Source organism: Cervus elaphus, chromosome 7, assembly GCF_910594005.1.
Source record: "Cervus elaphus chromosome 7, mCerEla1.1, whole genome shotgun sequence".
NCBI classification, from domain to species: domain Eukaryota; kingdom Metazoa; phylum Chordata; class Mammalia; order Artiodactyla; family Cervidae; genus Cervus; species Cervus elaphus.
This window is the reverse complement of record NC_057821.1, coordinates 35,663,839-35,680,887: the sequence shown is the minus strand read 5'-3', so window position 1 is coordinate 35,680,887 and position 17,049 is coordinate 35,663,839. Positions and strand designations below refer to the sequence as shown.

Here is a 17,049-nt window from a genome sequence, read left to right as displayed (position 1 = left end):
TTAGCTTAATATGTAAACCAGAAACTCTACCAGAAGAAATTTAAGTTCATAAAAATATTATGATGCTAAAACCCACAATTTAGACAGACAATAGGGTAGGGTAGGGTATATAGACATTCAAAACTTTTCATTGCTTAGTGCAGCAGTCACTCAAGTATCACCCTCACTGAAGTCTTTCTCTATTGCTCAATCTACAGGTACCACCATGCAGAAAGAGATAGCTCTACTCCACAGGCAATTGAACCCTACTTTTATGGCCTTGTGGCTTTCCTTAAGAAGCATTGGATGCAGCAGATTTCCTCCATCCCATCCCATCCGGCTGACTCCCAACGGTCAACAGGAGTCCTCACCCTGGGAACATTCTGCAGTCCCCATTGCTCCAGCTCCCAGCTTCCGTGGACACCAGTGGACTTACAACCCTGTCCGAGATATGGAAAGGCAGCAGCATGGCTTGTCTATGTGGTTCTCACTCCTTTCAGATGGTCACAGGTTAGTTAGTTTACTCGCCAATAGCTTCAAGTGACTCCCCCATTCCAGTGGACGGCCATGGACCTGGGGATCTCTCCCCTGCGCATCAGCTCCCTCAGCCCCAGGTGCAGGCTGGTTCCACTTGCTCTCGTCCTTCTTTCCCCTTCCTCTTTGTCACTTCTTTCCTTTGTCCTAACGAGTTCTGTATAGATCCGGACATTTCTTCTCAGTAGTCAGGGATTTCTGCCAGTTTTCACTTGGTCTTCTATGAGAACTGCTGCGTCTTTTCACGTTGTTGATGCATCGTGGAGAGAGTTGTACCCCACTTCCACATACCCCTCTGTCATCTTGTCCACCCCCATTTGTGCATGTATTAGAAATGAGTTTCCCTTTCTATTAAGTAACATTGCCATCACCACACATGTTTAACTTTTGCTTTTTGAGGAGAACACAGGTAAGTTCCACTCTCTTCAGTTGAGTCAGTCACTCAGTCGTGTTCGACTCTTTGTGACCCCATGGACCGTGGCACGCCAGGCTTCCCTGTGTATCCCCGACACCCAGAGCTTACTCAAACTCATGTCCGTTGAGTCGGTATGCCACTTGATGATGTCCACTCTCTCAGAGATTTTTTTTTTTTTTTGAGATTCCTTATAATTAACATCATACTGTATTTTCTTTGTCTGACTTAGTTTACGTAGTGTAATGCCCTCCAGTTTCATCCATGTTGTGATAACTTGAAGGATTTCTTTCTTTATCTAATGACTATATAATATTTACCTATATATGTCACATTACATTGTTTTAATCCATTCACGTGTTGAAAGATACTCAGGTTGTTCCTATACCAAGGCTACTGTGAATAATGCTGCAATGAACATGGGAATACAGATCTCTCTTTGAGACAATTATTTCATTTCCTTTGACTATATATCCAGAAGTGGGATAATGGATCACATAACAGTTCTCTTTGAAATTTTTCCCTGGGAGTTGCACTGGTATACATCCCTACCAACAGTGCATAAGCACTCCTTTTTCTCCACAACCTCCACAAGATCTGTCGTTGCTTACATTATTGGTACTAGCCATTCAAACATGGAAGAAGTGATATCTCTTGTGCTTTTGATCTGCATTCCCTTTGATTATTAGCAATGCTGAGCATCTTGTCATATACCTGTTAACCATCTATACATCTTATTTGGGGGAAGATGTTTATTCTTTTAAGTTGTAGCATACAAATGTTTAGTATATTCCAATATACAAAACTCTGTTGCCTACCTATATATCAACAATGAACTATCAGAAACTTGAATAAATAAAACAAGCCCAATTACTATTGCATCACAAAAAGATAAAACACTTAGAAATAAACTTAAGAAATGTGTTGAAAGATTTTATACAAAACCTTTAAGATATTGATCTAGAGAAGGACATGGCAACCCACTCCAGTATTCTTGCCTAGAAAATCCCATGGACAGAGGAGCTTGGTGCAGGCTATTGTCTGTGGGTTCGCAAAGAGTTGGGTGCGACTGAGTGACTTCCCTTCCCTAAGACATTGATAAGAGAAATTTAAAAAGAGCTAAAGATTAATTAGGTCCCATTTGTGTATTTTTGCTTTTATTTCCAATATTCTGGGAGGTGGGTCATAGAGGATCTTGCTGTGATTTGTGTCAGAGAGTGTTTTGCCTATGTTCTCCTCTAGGAGTTTTATAGTTTCTGGTCTTACATTTAGATCTTTAATCCATTTTGAGGTTTTTTTTTTTTTTGTGTATTGTATTAGAAGGTGTTCTAGTTTCATTCTTTTACAAGTGGTTGACCAGTTTTCTGATCACCACTTGTTAAAGAGGTTGTCTTTTTTCCATTGTATATCCTTGCCTCCTTTGTCAAAAATAAGGTGTCCATAGGTTTGTGGATTTATCTCTGGGTATTCAATTCTGTTCCATTAATCTATATTTCTGTCTTTGTGCCAGTACCATACTGTCTTGATGACTGTGGTTTTGTAACAGAGCCTGAAGTCAGGCAGGTTGGCTGCTCCAGTTCCATTCTTCTTTCTCAAGATTGCTTTGGCTATTTGAGGTTTTTTGTATTTCCATACAAATTGTGAAATTATTTGTTCTAGTTCTGTGAAGAATACCTTTGGTAGCTAGATAGGGATTGCATTGAATCTATAGATTGCTTTGGGTAGTATAGCCATTTTCACAGTATTGATTCTTCCAATCCATGAACACGGTATGTTTCTCCATCTATTTGTGTCCTCTTTGATTTCTTTCATCAGTGTTTTATAGTTTTCTGTATATAGGTCTTTCATTTCTTTAGGTAGATATACTCCTAAGTATTTTATTCTTTTTGTTGCAGTGGTGAATGGTATTGTTTCCTTAATTTCACTTTCTGTTTTCTCCTTGTTAGCTTAGGGAATGCAAGGGATTTCTGTGTGTTAATTTTATATCCTGCAACATTACTGTGTTCATTGATTAGCTGTAGTAATTTTCTGGTAGAGTCTTTAGGGTTTTCTATGTAGAGGATCATGTCGTCTGCAAACAGTGAGAGTTTTACTTCTTCTTTTCCTATCCAGATCCCTTTTATTTGTTTTTCTACTCTGATTGCTGTGGCCAACACTTTCAAAACTATGTTGAATAGTTGTGGTGAGAGTGGACACCTTTGCAAAAATACACAAATGGGACCTAATTAAACTTAAAAGCTTTTGCACAACAAAGGAAACTATAAGCCTGGTGAAAAGACAGCTCTCAGAATGGGAGAAAATAATAACAAACGAAGCAACAGACAAAGGAGTAATCTCAAAAATATACAAGCAGCTCCTGCAGCTCAATTCCAGAAAAATAAATGACCCAATCAAAAAATGGGTCAAAGAACTAAACAGACATTTCTCCAAAGAAGACTTACAGATGGCTAACAAACACATGAAAAGGTGCTCAACATCACTCATTATCAGGGAAATGCAAATCAAAACCACAATGAGGTACCATTACACGCCAGTCAGGATGGCTGCTATCCAAAAGTCTACAAGCAATAAATGCTGGAGAGGGTGTGGAGAAAAGGGAACCCTCTTACACTGTTGGTGGGAAAATGTAAATTAGTACAGCCACTATGGAGAACAGTGTGGAGATTCCTTAAAACACTGGAAATAGAACTGCCACATGACCCAGCAATCCCACTCCTGGGCATACACACCAAGGAAACCAGATCTGAAAGAGACACATGCCCCGCAATGTTCATCACAGCACTGTTTATAATTGCCAGGACATGGAAACAACCTAGATGTCCATCAGCAGATGAATGGATAAGGAAGCTGTGGTACATATATGCAATGGAATATTACTCAGCCATTAAAAAGAATTCATTTGAATCAGTTCTAATGAGATGGATGAAACTGGAGCCCATTATACAGAGTGAAGTAAGCCAGAAAGATAAAGAACATTACAGTACACTAACTCATATATGTGGAATTTAAAAAGATGGTAACGATAACCCAATATGCAAAACAGAAAAAGAGACACATATGTACAGAACAGACTTTTGGACTCTGTGGGAATAGGTGAGGGTGGGATGTTCTGAGAGAATAACATTGAATCAAGTATACTATCAAGGGTGAAACAGATCACCAGCCCAGGTTGGATGCATGAGACAAGTGCTCAGGGCTGGTGCACTGGGAAGACCCATAGGCATGGGATGGGGACGGAGGCGGGAGGGGGGATCGGGATGGGGAACACATGTAAATCCATGGCTGATTCATGTCAATATATGGCAAAAAACCACTACAATACTGTAAAGTAATTAGCCTCCAACTAATAAAAATAAATGAAAAAAAAAATAAAAAGAGCTAAAGATATGTGAAGTTAGATTGCCTCTTCAATGTGTTTCTTGAGGTAGGGTTTGTATTACTATAACCTTCCCTCTTAGAACTGCTCTTGTTACATCCTATAGGTTTTAGATCATCATGTTTTCATTGTAATCTGTTTCTAGGAATGTTTAGATTTCCCTTATTTCTTTGGTAACCTGTTTACTATTTAGAAATGTGTTGCTGAATCTTCATGTGTTTGTGGTCTAAAGTTTTTTTCCCCCCCCTATAATCTATATCTAGTCTTATAGTGTTGCGGTCAAAGAAAATGCTTGATATAATTTCAATTTGCTTAAATTTACTGAGGTTTGATTTGTGACCCAAAATGAGGAAAATGTTTCATGTGCACTTGAAAAGAAGTGTATTCTGCATTTGATGGAATGTGCTGAGGATGTCAATTAGGTCTGTTTGCTCTAGAATTTCCTTTTAGGCTTATGTTTCCTTATTAATTTTCTGTTTTGTTGATCTGCCCATCGGTATAGGTGTGGTGTTGACATGCCCTACTATTATTGTGTTAATGTCAATTTCCCCTTTTGTGTCAGTTAGTGTTTCCCTTATATATATAGGTGCTCTTATGTTGGCTACACAGATATTTAAAATTGTTTTGTCTTTTCCTTGGACTGACCCTTGATCAGTTGGTAGTGTCCTTCTTTCGCTCTTATAACAGTTCTTATTTTAAGGTCTATTTCTTCCTATACAAGAATTGTCAATCCAGCTTTCTTTCGATTTCCATTTGCATAGAATATCTTTTTCCATACTCTCACTTTCAGTCTGTATATGTCTCTAGGAATGAAGTCGGTCTCTTGTAGGCAGCATATATATGAGTCTTGTTTTTGTATCCATTCATCCAGTCTGTGTCTTTTGGTAAGAATGGGAGAAGATAATAGCAAGTAAAACAGCTGATAAAGGATCGCTTTCCAAAATACAAGCAGCTCAAATAAGTCAGTCATCAAAAGCAAAGGCAAGAGCTGCAAAAATAAACTAGTGAGACCACATCAAACTCAGAACCTTCTGCATAGTAAAAGAAGCCATCAGTAAAATTAAATGGCAACCTATAGAATGAAAAAAAATATTTGAAAATCAGGTATTTGGTAAAGACTTCATATCAAGTTTATATAAGAGACTCATGCAACTCAGTAGGAAAAAAAATCAAACAACTCAAAATATTAAATGAGCAAAGGAAGAGTAAGTGTTTTGAAAAATCTGAAGATTAGACCGTAGATGGGAGACACTGTAAGTTTTTCCTTCCAGAAGAAAAATCTACATCTTACTGGCAGTGCTTTCCTTATTTCCAATCACCTGTTTGGTGATTAAAGTTCACAGTATACATCCTTCACTCAATAGCAATCACCTTACACTGAGCTATGTGTGCTAAGAATAGCCCTACTAACTATAAAAATCTAATGAGAGCGTTCTTAATCTTGAGGCACCCTAATCCAAGGTGATTTTCAGAATTTTCCACTCCATTGTTTTCTACATTCTATTTAAAAATTGAAACACCTAGTAAGGAGTGAGTAGGGAACCTCAATAATACATGGGTAGAAAGTCATTTAAAACTGGGAGCATTACTGGATTTGGGGGACTGTATTTTTACTAACACTATTGTAATTTTATTCCCTTTAATTCTCTGGTATACTAGGTTGATATTTATTTAAAATAGTAATACAGCCACTATGGAAAACAGGGTGGAGATTCCTTAAAACACTGGAAATAGAACTGCCGCATGACTGAGCAATCCCACTGCTGGGCATATACACCAAGGAAACATGAATTGAAACAGACGCATGTACCCCATGTTCATCGCAGCACAGTTTAAAATAGCCAGGATGTGAAGGCAACCTAGATGCCCATCAGCAGACGAATGATGAGAAAGCCGTGAAAAATATACACAATGGCATATTACTCAGCCTTTGAAAAGAACACATTTAAATCAGTTCTAAAGAGGTGGATGAAACTGGAGCCTATTATACAGAGTGAAGTAAGCCAGGAAGAACAACACCAATGCAGTATACTAATGTATATATATGGACTTTAGAAAGATGTTAATGATAACCCTGTATGTGAGACAACAAAAGACACAAAGATGTATAGAAGAGTCTTTTGGATTCTATGGTAGAGGCGAGGGTGGGCTTACTTGAGTGAATGGCATTGAACCATGTATATTATCACATGTGACACGAATCGCCAGTCCAGGTTCGATGCATGATCCAGGGTGGTGCACTGGGATGATCTAGAAGGATGGGATTGGGAGGGAGGTGGGAGTGGAGTTCAGGATGGGGAGCACATGTACACCCATGGTGGATTCCTGTCATTGTATGGCAAGACCAATACAATATTGTAAAGTAATTAGCCTCCAATTAAAATTAACAAAATAAAATAGTAATACCAACATAGAGACACATAGCACTCAAGTCAGAGTAGATTGAGAAAGACAAAGCTTATGAGGCAGGAGGTGAAATCACAGAAAATTAGCAATGCTATCAAAACAAGGGGCAGTATTGCCTAGAAAGAAAGCAGAGTTCTCTAATTTTTTGGAGACAACACGAACAAGCCAGTTGGGAGCCAACCAGCTTAAGCTGTATACCAGAAACTTCACCAGAAGGAAAATGAAGTTCATAGAAGTATGCTGATGCAGAACACCAAAATCCAGACAGTAAGCAAATAGGATAGGGTATATATAGATACTGAAAACTACTCAGAGATTTAGACATGGAAGCAAATACACTAATAAGCATCAGAAAAATCAAAGCACAAAAGGGTCTGAAAAGTAAATCATAAAGAGACTTGGTAGTCTGATCAAAAGAATAAGAGAATCAAATTAGACAACCAAAATAGAAAGACTTGTGCACATGATAGAACCAGAGAATGCTCAGGAGAGAAAGTTTCGGACCTAGTGGACCAGCGAACAGAAGCCTCCGGCATCAGGAACAAAAACTCTGAACAGGACTCATGACTGTGGGCTTCTGGGAACGGCCTCAGTTTCAGAGTTTGGGCGCTATGCCGCCTAAAAGTGAATGCAGACAAGGATTATAGCTTGCTGTGACACTGAGTCACAGACGATAGTGTTTGTTAGCTTACTTTTCTCATTCAACTATAGAGTTAATGAATCACTAACCAAGGATAATTGACACCATCAGTTTGCAGTCAGATCCTCTTTAGTCATAGAATGGACATCTGAACCTGTTATATGATCCCCAGTAACAGTTTTAATCATTAAATTTATTGATGTTTAATTGAAAGCTAATTGCTTTACAATACTGTACTGCTTTCGGCCAGACATCAACATGAGTCAGCCATAGGTTTACCTATGTCGCCTCAGTCTTGAACCTCCTTCCCACTTTGATTCCCATCCGACCCTCGAAGTTGTTACAGAAAAATAAGGAAGGCTTCATACCTTGCATGTCATCCTTGGGCAGGGGCCATGCTAACCTTCTCAGTATTATTCTAATTTTTTAATATATGTGCTACCAAATAAACACACAAATAACACTTTAACAGAAAAAAAATCATATAATTAGTCATCTACCAACAAATGATCAATTACATTAGGAATTAGGGTATTCTGCTATATTTACTGCCTCATAAAATTTTATAAGGTCCAAAGTTCCATGTAAGAATTAAGAATATATTTGTTCATAACACATGTATACATGCACAGAAATATATGCACACAAATACATCTATGCTATACAAGGTATTATTCTCCTTGCCTGTCACAATAAGCTCTTTAGTTCAGAGAGACAGTCCCAACTTTCTCCAACTTATATGTCTTCTTTTTGAGAACTACTTGTTTTATTTTCATCACCTAATTTTAAATAACCATTTTATTCTTAGATACCATGCCCCTTTAAAGTAACTAAGAGCAGAGAAAACCTAGTAAATGCTGATATCTTATCCTTCATTAAATACCACTATTCTGGTAAATTGGAAAAAGAATCATGTTCAGATCTCATTCAGGAGGATAAACTCCCTATTATATCAGTTTTCTTGTCCAGACACAATTTTGTTTACTTTAGTCTTAAATTCTGCTTACTTACAAAGGACGGACAGGAAAATAATATTAATATCACGCTTGCAAGAGTCTATGATTTTATGCTTCTGTTGGCCAAAGGTAGGGCCAGGAATAATTTCTGAAATATTACAACACATCATGGAAGCCTGAAGGTCTAGTTCTCCTATCAAAGAGGAGATGTTTGTTGATGGTTCGAAAACTCAGCCCCATGGTTGTCAGGATGTGCTCCCGACCAGACAAATGGATTTTCTCCCTGAAACGTCACAGTCAGGAAAGGCCAGGCCGTGTCCGCAGAGCCATTGACAGTGTCCTGGGTGCTGAGAGTTAAGATTCTTGGATGACCATCTGGAGATTTACCTGCCATTGTCTCGAAGAAGTAAACGTAATAGGAAGATTAAGGATGCATAAAAGTAGAGGAGTGTCAAGTTTCCTAGAAGAACATCTAGCATGGAAAACCAGGCCCCCACACTGATAACTGTCAAAGACTTTAACGGTGAGTGTTTTATAGTCAGAGCAGAACAAGTGGATAAAACCAGTGTTCTAGGGTCACTGCTGTTTTGCAGTCAAAGACAAAATATTTTTCTCTTTAAGCAGAGTCATCACAGCTCCTGATGTGGTCCTGGTTACACACATGCAGACCGAGAGCCCACAGGCATGTGTGATGTGACATCAGGAAGTGAACAGATGACTGCATTGGTGCCCAGTCACCTCCATCTGCTAATAACGGGACCTGGGGAAAATTACTTGCCCTCTCCAAGTCATTTCATCTTCATTAACATAACTTGATGATCATAGTGAAGATGAAGGCTATCTCACAGGGTTACTGTGAAACGCAAATTTTAAGATGTGTTAAAGTGTTTGGGAAAGTATCAAAGACATGCATGGGGTTACGAAGGTGAGTTAGCAGATCCAAAGTACAGTACCTTTTTCTCTTAGTATTCTCTCTGTACTCAATAGTAGCGATCAGTCAGTCATGTGTTTACTCTTACCCCAGCGTGATATGGTAAACCACACAGATCAACTGTACACTTCTTGTCATTTCAGTGTCTAAATTCAAGCACTAGTCAGTGTAGAGTGAAAAAATTAGAAACCCCTAGAGGGCCTCTCTGGTCAGAGTCTGCAGAGTCCCAACATTAAACTTTTTTTTTTTTTTTTTTAATGTTTATCAATATTTATTGACATCTTGAGTAGCAAACAAAGCAGTCATGTAAAATTTTGACACTGAATTACAAATGGTTACACAAACAGTGATACTTCCTGATGTGTCACAGTAAGAAGTACAGGTCATCATCTGAAGAGTATTCTCTCTATTAATGTTGGAATGATGCTTCCCTGGGGTCTCAGAGAGTAAAGACTGCCCGCAATGCAGCAAACCTGGGTTCGTTTAAACTGTCTTAAAAGAATGGCCTAAATACTCTGGCTCAGATTAAGTTCCAAATGTTTGCAGAGCACAGAAGTACCTCTGGGAGCAATACAAAATGCAGGGAGTAACCTACTTCTCCAACTATCTGTCTGTGTAAGTATCATCATCCATCTAAATTCACACAGAGGGCGCTCCTTCTTCCCCACCCCAGCTACTACAGCACCAACTCCTGCTCAGGGCAACAGGGAAAGAGAAGGCTTCCCTCCACAGGATGGATTTGATAACCTCAGGTGACTAGATCATCTCAGAATGGCTCATGTTTTTATTTTAGCAGGGTCCTGCCTGCTCCTGCTGCTGGTCCTGTCAAATCTGCTCCTGTGCCAAGGCAACGTATGCCCGTCCTGCGGTCCTGACGTGTTTGGCGTCCCCCTGAAGTTCCTTAGAAAAGCGTTTAGCCATGCCTCCAGGCTGTCCCACGACATGCATAACCTTTCCACAAGAATGTACAATGAGTTTGTAAGTACTATGGTGGTGGTGGTTTAGCTGCTAATTTGTTTCCGACTCCTGGGACCCCATGGACTGTAGCCCGCCAGGCTCCCAGAAGGTACCTTTGTGTAAGTGACTGGGCCATACTGTCCTTTCAACAAGAGGGCTGCATCAGCCAAACTTCAACTAACACACTCTCTAGGTTAAAGACGCCGTCAGCTCATAAGACGTGGAAATCGAAGAAAGGACCAGTTTTGTGAAATCTGAAAGATTCCTAAGAAGTGCAATAACTTTTTCAATTTCCTTTCAATCATTTTCTTTTTTAAATTTCCAAAATAAATGATTTTGTATTTGTCAGCTAGGAATGCCATAAAAGAATACAATAGACTCAGTGGAATAAACACCAGAAATTTATTTCCTCACAGCTCTGGGGGCTAGAAGTCCCAGATCAGGGCACCAGCAAGGTGAGGTTCTGGTAAGCTCTTTCTCTCCAGGATGGCTTCTCCGTATGTCCTCACACAGGGTGGGGAGTGGGGAAGACAGACAGAGGAAAGGACACACAGACACAGAGACAGAAGAGAAAATTCTCTGGTGTTTCGCTTCATGGAGACACTAAACCTATTGGATGAGTGTTGCACCCTAAGAGCTCATTTAACCTAAACGGGCTATGATCGTGGCTCAGATGGTAAAGAATCTGCCCACAATGGGAGAGACCTGGGTTCTATCCCTGGGTCTGGAAGATTCCCTGGAGAAGGGAACGGCAAGCCACTCCAGTATTCTTGCCTGAGAAATACCATGGACAGAGGAGTCTGGACGGCTATAAACCATGGTGTGCCAAAAAGTCAGAACCCATTTCAAAACAGTGTACTTTGGCAGTTCGGGCTCTAACACATGAATTTAAAAAGAACACACATCCAGTCCATAATACTACCTGACTAATGCACTTTTAGGTGGGACTGGGGAAAAGGAAGCATGTTGATTTTCTGGTCCTTCAGTGTCTCTGTGGGCTTTTTTCTCCAGGCTCAGAGTAAATAGCCAATAAATGAGAACTGTTGTGCAGTGAACTGCGTGGATGGAACATGTTAAACAAAGCTGGATCCTGGTCACAAACACGAATAATAATAGTTTTTATAATGATAAAAACTACTGTTTTAAGATTTGCAGTGAATAGGTTTAGAGTTATAGTAGAAGGGGGGTTTACAATTGGAAACAATTATTCTCTTTCTGATGAAGGTATTTGAAAGTTGTATGTTAATTTTTTTAGGTCAATGAAGGAGCACACAGTAGAGCAGACAGCTAATAAAAGGTGGTGCTAAAGGTTTCTATTAAATTCACATAGTTTTTTTACTCACTAGTTTTTGTTTCATCCTCCATTTTTGACTCTCCATTTTGTTCCATCTCTTCCACGTCATCTCTTCAAATGTTCATAATTTCCGCTAAAGACTATTTTTCTCTATCAAAATGTTAGGTAGATTTTTCTACTCATTATTCTCAGTTCATTCCTTAGTATTTCCTATAACTTTATGCCATGTTTTTCTGACGTACCATTTTGTCACCATAAACAACACTGTATTCTGCACCTGGGATGAACACTAAGCTTTTTGGTGAGTGGGTTCAGAGATAAGTCAGAGTCATTACTGTACAACTCCTTATAAGGGAATATATTGGCTCTAACCCACAGTAAACAAGAGATTAAATGGTTAAATATAGGTGCATGCATGCATTCTAAGTCACTTCAGTTGTGTCTGATTCTTTGCAACCCTACTGACTGTAGACCAACAGGCTGCTCTGTCCACAGGATTCGCCAGGCAAGAGTCCAGGAGTGTGCTGCTGAACCCCCTTGCAAGGGATGCTCCTCACCAAGGGATCAAACCTGAGTATCCTGTATCTCCTGCATTGACAGGAATGTTCTTTACCACTACCGTCATGTGGGAAGCACCAACTATTGGTAAAAAGTACTATATTTGGTTCAAATATTAAAAAAAAAAAGATAATGATAAAATAGAGAAGGGAAACGTTAGAACTTAGAATAGTTAGATGTGAAATCATTTTTATAGAGAGAATATATAGAAAAACTATGAAAAGAATAACTTTCAAATTTTGTGATGCTCCCTTGTTAAAATATTAGATGTCTATCAAAGACGTTAATGTTCTGGATATGGGTTCATCTACTGAATGCCCACCAATCCTAACTAGTTGCCTGATCATTTTCAGGATGAAAAGTATTCCCAGAGTAAACCGGAGTATATCAATGCCACCAACATCAGCCATACCAATTCCCTCCAAGCTCCTGAAAAAGCGAAAAAGCCCAACAGATGAACGTGAGTCTTTCACCTCGGTTTTTCGCTGGATCAAATGAGACAGTATGTAGCTTGCCAAGCTTCAGATTATTAGACCTAATGGTAACTGTACATGCAGAAAATTGTGGAAGAACCATAAGCAGTTGAAGAGAAATTATATTATGCAGTTGATGAAGAATGAATGAAATTAAGGGATGATCTGTGGTAGCAAAATAAACAACAGATCTATAAATTGTCCATGCAGACAAGTTTAGTTCAACCAATGCATTAGACACAGGATTGCAGCTATTATACTGTACAAAAACAGGAAATGAATGGGAACGTCCATGTGTAAAATATAAGATTGTAAAATTCATGAATATGTAAGAAACACACCCCGGTTTTGAGTACTCGCTGTTACTAGTGACTCGTACGTGGGAGTCCTATACTGCACCACTGGAGCCAGCGCGTCTACCTCTCAAGGCTCTCCTGATTCTGCTTCTGCTCTCTGACACCTCCTTCTTTCGTCATTCTCAATGACTCCTCTGCCACCTTTTATTTTTAATTTGTAAGTCTCCCCCACAATGGCCTATATAATATTGCTTTGCTTCTCATGGCCACAAATATTTTCTCTGCTCTGAGCACAACACAGTTTACATATCCAGCCTCAATCATTTATGGCAGCTCCAAATATTCAACATTATAATCTCCCATTTCTGATTTCCTGCATTATCCTTTGTCCTAGTATTATTTAAAATATTTTCACATCCATCCCCCCTTAAATACTATCTTCTCTCTCTACAACTTTCTTAATGATACCAGCAATCTTTTCCTCTGTTAAGCTCATTAATAATGAGGATGATCAAGTAAAGAAAAATTTCAAAAAGGAGGAGGAGGAGGGATTTTTCAATAAGCTTGAATTTAAAGTTTATTGAGAGTTACTACATGGCCATATGTTTTACTAAGCACTTTATGTGCATTGCTATATTTCATCCTATTCAATTCTCAGTTCTTTACCATGAAAACAGTTCATGGCTGTAAAGAATTCAAGCATATTAACTAGAGATATTCAGCCCCCAGGATTTTCATGCTCCATTCTGCTAGTAGTAGTGAACCTGGGGGGAAAACCCTCCATTGTGAATCCCACGGATGTTGTTACTAAAGACAACACCATGCCATTTTCTGCCCGGACACATGTCAACAAGACAGACTCTTCTGATACCAGAATGGGGGCTGGTGTTGGGATCAAATGAGGAAAGAAAGCATGTTTAGGAATGTCATGTCTTCTTCATTGTCTCTTTGTTGCAATATAATAAAACAAATTACCAATCGAAAATCAATATGAATGACTTATCTGATTCATTAGTACGAAAGAATCACTGGATGACAATGATATGGGCACAGGTAGAATGCCTCTTTCCTGGGTCAGGTACTGCAGACACATACTGACTTGTCATAAAATACTTAAATTTCTCTCACGAAAATATACAAACATCAAAGAACTCACTGAGTGGGTGGTAGAATTTCAGAGGAAGAAAGAACATTCTTCATGTTATAAATTAGAACTCATCAGAAGAATTAGTTCCTAAAATAATCCAGAATTTTATTAATTCAGCAAAGTGTGAACTAATAGCTTACATTTTATAATTTTGCAACTTTTACTACCTTCAAAAATCTCTGCATACACATAGGAATAAGCAAAAGTCTTTTAGGTCAGCTGCTCTGACCAAAGATCACATGTTACCAAAACCACTGAATTATGATTATTTTAATAAGACTGTTTCTTACGTTTGCTTAGAATGAAGACCTTACTAGGTGGATACTCATGTTTCAGTACCTCTGGAATAGTCCTCTGTATTATCTAATTGTGGAACAGCAGATTAAGAATTACACCTCAGATGCTATCCTATCAAATGCCAAAGAGTATATTAAAAAGTCATACAAAGTTCAAACAATCTTAGAGAAGCGATTCACCCAGGTGAGCATCCTGCCAAGAGCTTTCTTGGTTTGTTAATGAATGAAAGAGGTGACCTCTGTAATACATAAGGAGTTTTGAAGTCTTTCATTTTGTAAGAAAAAGATTCATGATTTCTATATGCTAGAATACTACTACATAAAGCAGGAGCCTAGTCATTTAAAGTGATAGATTCCACTGTAAGCAAATCAGAATTTCACTGCAATTTTTGACCTGTGCATCCTTCCCTGCATTGCACACAATTCCACCAAAAGTTTGCCTCTTCCTGAGCACAGGTGGTTGAAATATTTTCAAGAGTAAGAGAACTAGAGAACAGAATTTCCAAGCTCAGCATTTTCCTCAAAGTATCCCAGGACATCTGCTATTGAAGTCCACTTGTTTTTTTCTGTGTTCTTCTCAAATCAAAGGATAAGAGTGGCAAGGAAGAAGATAGAAAGAACTAAACTTGAGCTATGCTTCTACTTTTTAAATTCCTAATAGTTTCTCATAAGATGGCTCAAAAATCTGTATCTAGGGAGTTTTATATTCATATGTTTTCCCCAAATCTTAATTTGATGATTATAAGGGACAAAGATAAGCAAATACTAATAAAGTGCATAAGAAGTCATTATTTCTTGGGTATTCAGATGGTTCTTCCAGTCAGGCAGAAGTTGTCTGAGGATTGCATTTACTGGTCAGGATTCCCAGCAATGGTGTCCAGCAAGGAAGATGTGCATCATTCTACATTTTATAAAGTGTTCAAGTGCCTGAGCAGGGATTCCCGTACAGTTGACATGTACACCAACATCCTGGCATGCCGAATCAGCGACGAGTGCTAAATTATCCACATCCATCCCATCCAGCTCTGAGATGGTCTTAATTATCTATCCCACAGCAAGCTTCTTTGAAATTTACAGCTTTTTCATGCATGCTCTGTGAAATGGGTCAAATTTCTAAACATCTAACTCTAAACATCTAATTCTATTGTGTTACTTGCTTAACTTTCTTTCCTTCAATATCTAGATATTTCCAGCAGAGAGGATGATATCTCTTAGAGGGAAAATTTGGCAATAAAGGGCCAATGCAATTGGAGGAATCATACACTCTTTAATGGACCACACACATCTTCATGTATTTGTCTATTATAAAATTTATTTCAAGCATAAATTTAGGACTTTACATCAAGAACAGAGGTGATGGCATTTGGAATGCTCTACTTGCTTGACAGTGACATATAACATGAATACTGTAGATTCCAGACAATATTGAACAGAGCCATAGATATTCTATAGAGTGAGTCAGGAATAGAAAAGGAGGGGATATTTGGACAGGATTTAACAATCACTCCCTTGCCATCCAGAAAGCATTGATTTTCCCCTCTTTTACAGATTTTCATGTAAGATTACATTTGAAGAAATGGCCCTGCTATATGAAGAATAGCAACAGTGGTTACTGAAGGGAAACAAACAAATGAAGACCCTTTGAAGTGCACTGACCTTATAGATTAGTAAGTCACATATCATGGGTACAGTGAGGACTTCAACTGAGGTTTGAAAAAGTCTCTATTTTCCAGAAGCAGGTCCTCAAGTTGTGGCAAAGGAGAGAGTGATATAAACAATTAAATTACTTATATTGCATGGTAGAGTGAAGAACATTAAGACGTGATGCCAACACGGTGCTACAGTAGATTGAGGTAAAGCTAGGAGCCATCTGAGTGTGTCATAGGAGTGATGCAAATGGGATGGTTTTATGATGGACTTTTGAAAGATTGTTGGGATATTGATGTGGAAAAATAGGAAAACAGTATATCTGTCAATTCATATAGGATCATCTTATGAAGTAAGGATCTCCGACATCCTAGATCAAGGCAACTGAGATATTAATACGTATAGCATTATAAGGTATCAGTGAATAATCAAGTCTGATGAAAACACAAGAAATGTTCATTTTTTACCATTCGTGTTTTATCTCTCCTGATTATGCTCCCATGATATACTGTATATATTATTGTAGGGTTAGAATGGAGAAATACTTGTATGGATTTTTATGCATTAGGGAGAATCATATATGCCAATTTGGAGAGTTTGTCTTTATTCTACAAAACAACAGGAAACCAAGAGCATTAGGTTCAAGAGAGAAGAGTGTCCAGAATTAGAAAAGAGAAACTTTAGTGTGGATTGAGTTGTTGTGGCTGTTGGTGCTGGTGGAGAATAAGAGAGAGACCAGGAAGAGCTGGGAATATTATGACACTAAAAATCAAAGAGGGCTCTGCCAAGTGAAAAGATGCAAATGATGTGAGAGATACAGGAAATGAAAAGGACCTTGACCACATGCAAGGGATGAGGCAGACGTAAGAGCCAAAAAAGGCATCCAACAATATGGGACTATTGAGTCAATCAGTGAAACTTCAGACAGAAGGGAGGAGACAAATTAAGGTTTTATCCAAAAGCATCTGAGCTCTATTTTCCTGTATTTCATCAACTTAGTACCAGAAATCACCAAAAAAATGTTAAGGTTCTGCAGCAAATGATAGAAATAAGTACTCTACAGAGCCTCTGCTAGACCCTCTGGAATACCAGAAGCAAAGCACGACTACCCAGTGATAACAAGCAGTAAGTCTCTAGTCACTTTCAA

General features: G+C 38.6%; 1 non-coding gene and 1 pseudogene across 1 annotated transcript; one reads left to right on the top strand and one right to left on the bottom strand.

Moving 5' to 3' along the window:
• Positions 1-205: 205 nt before the first annotated feature.
• Positions 206-15,254, top strand: LOC122696832 (annotated as a pseudogene).
• Positions 7,694-7,800, bottom strand: LOC122697887. The gene has a single exon (XR_006342218.1). It is a non-coding gene; the product is annotated as a U6 spliceosomal RNA (small nuclear RNA).
• Positions 15,255-17,049: the final 1,795 nt, after the last annotated feature.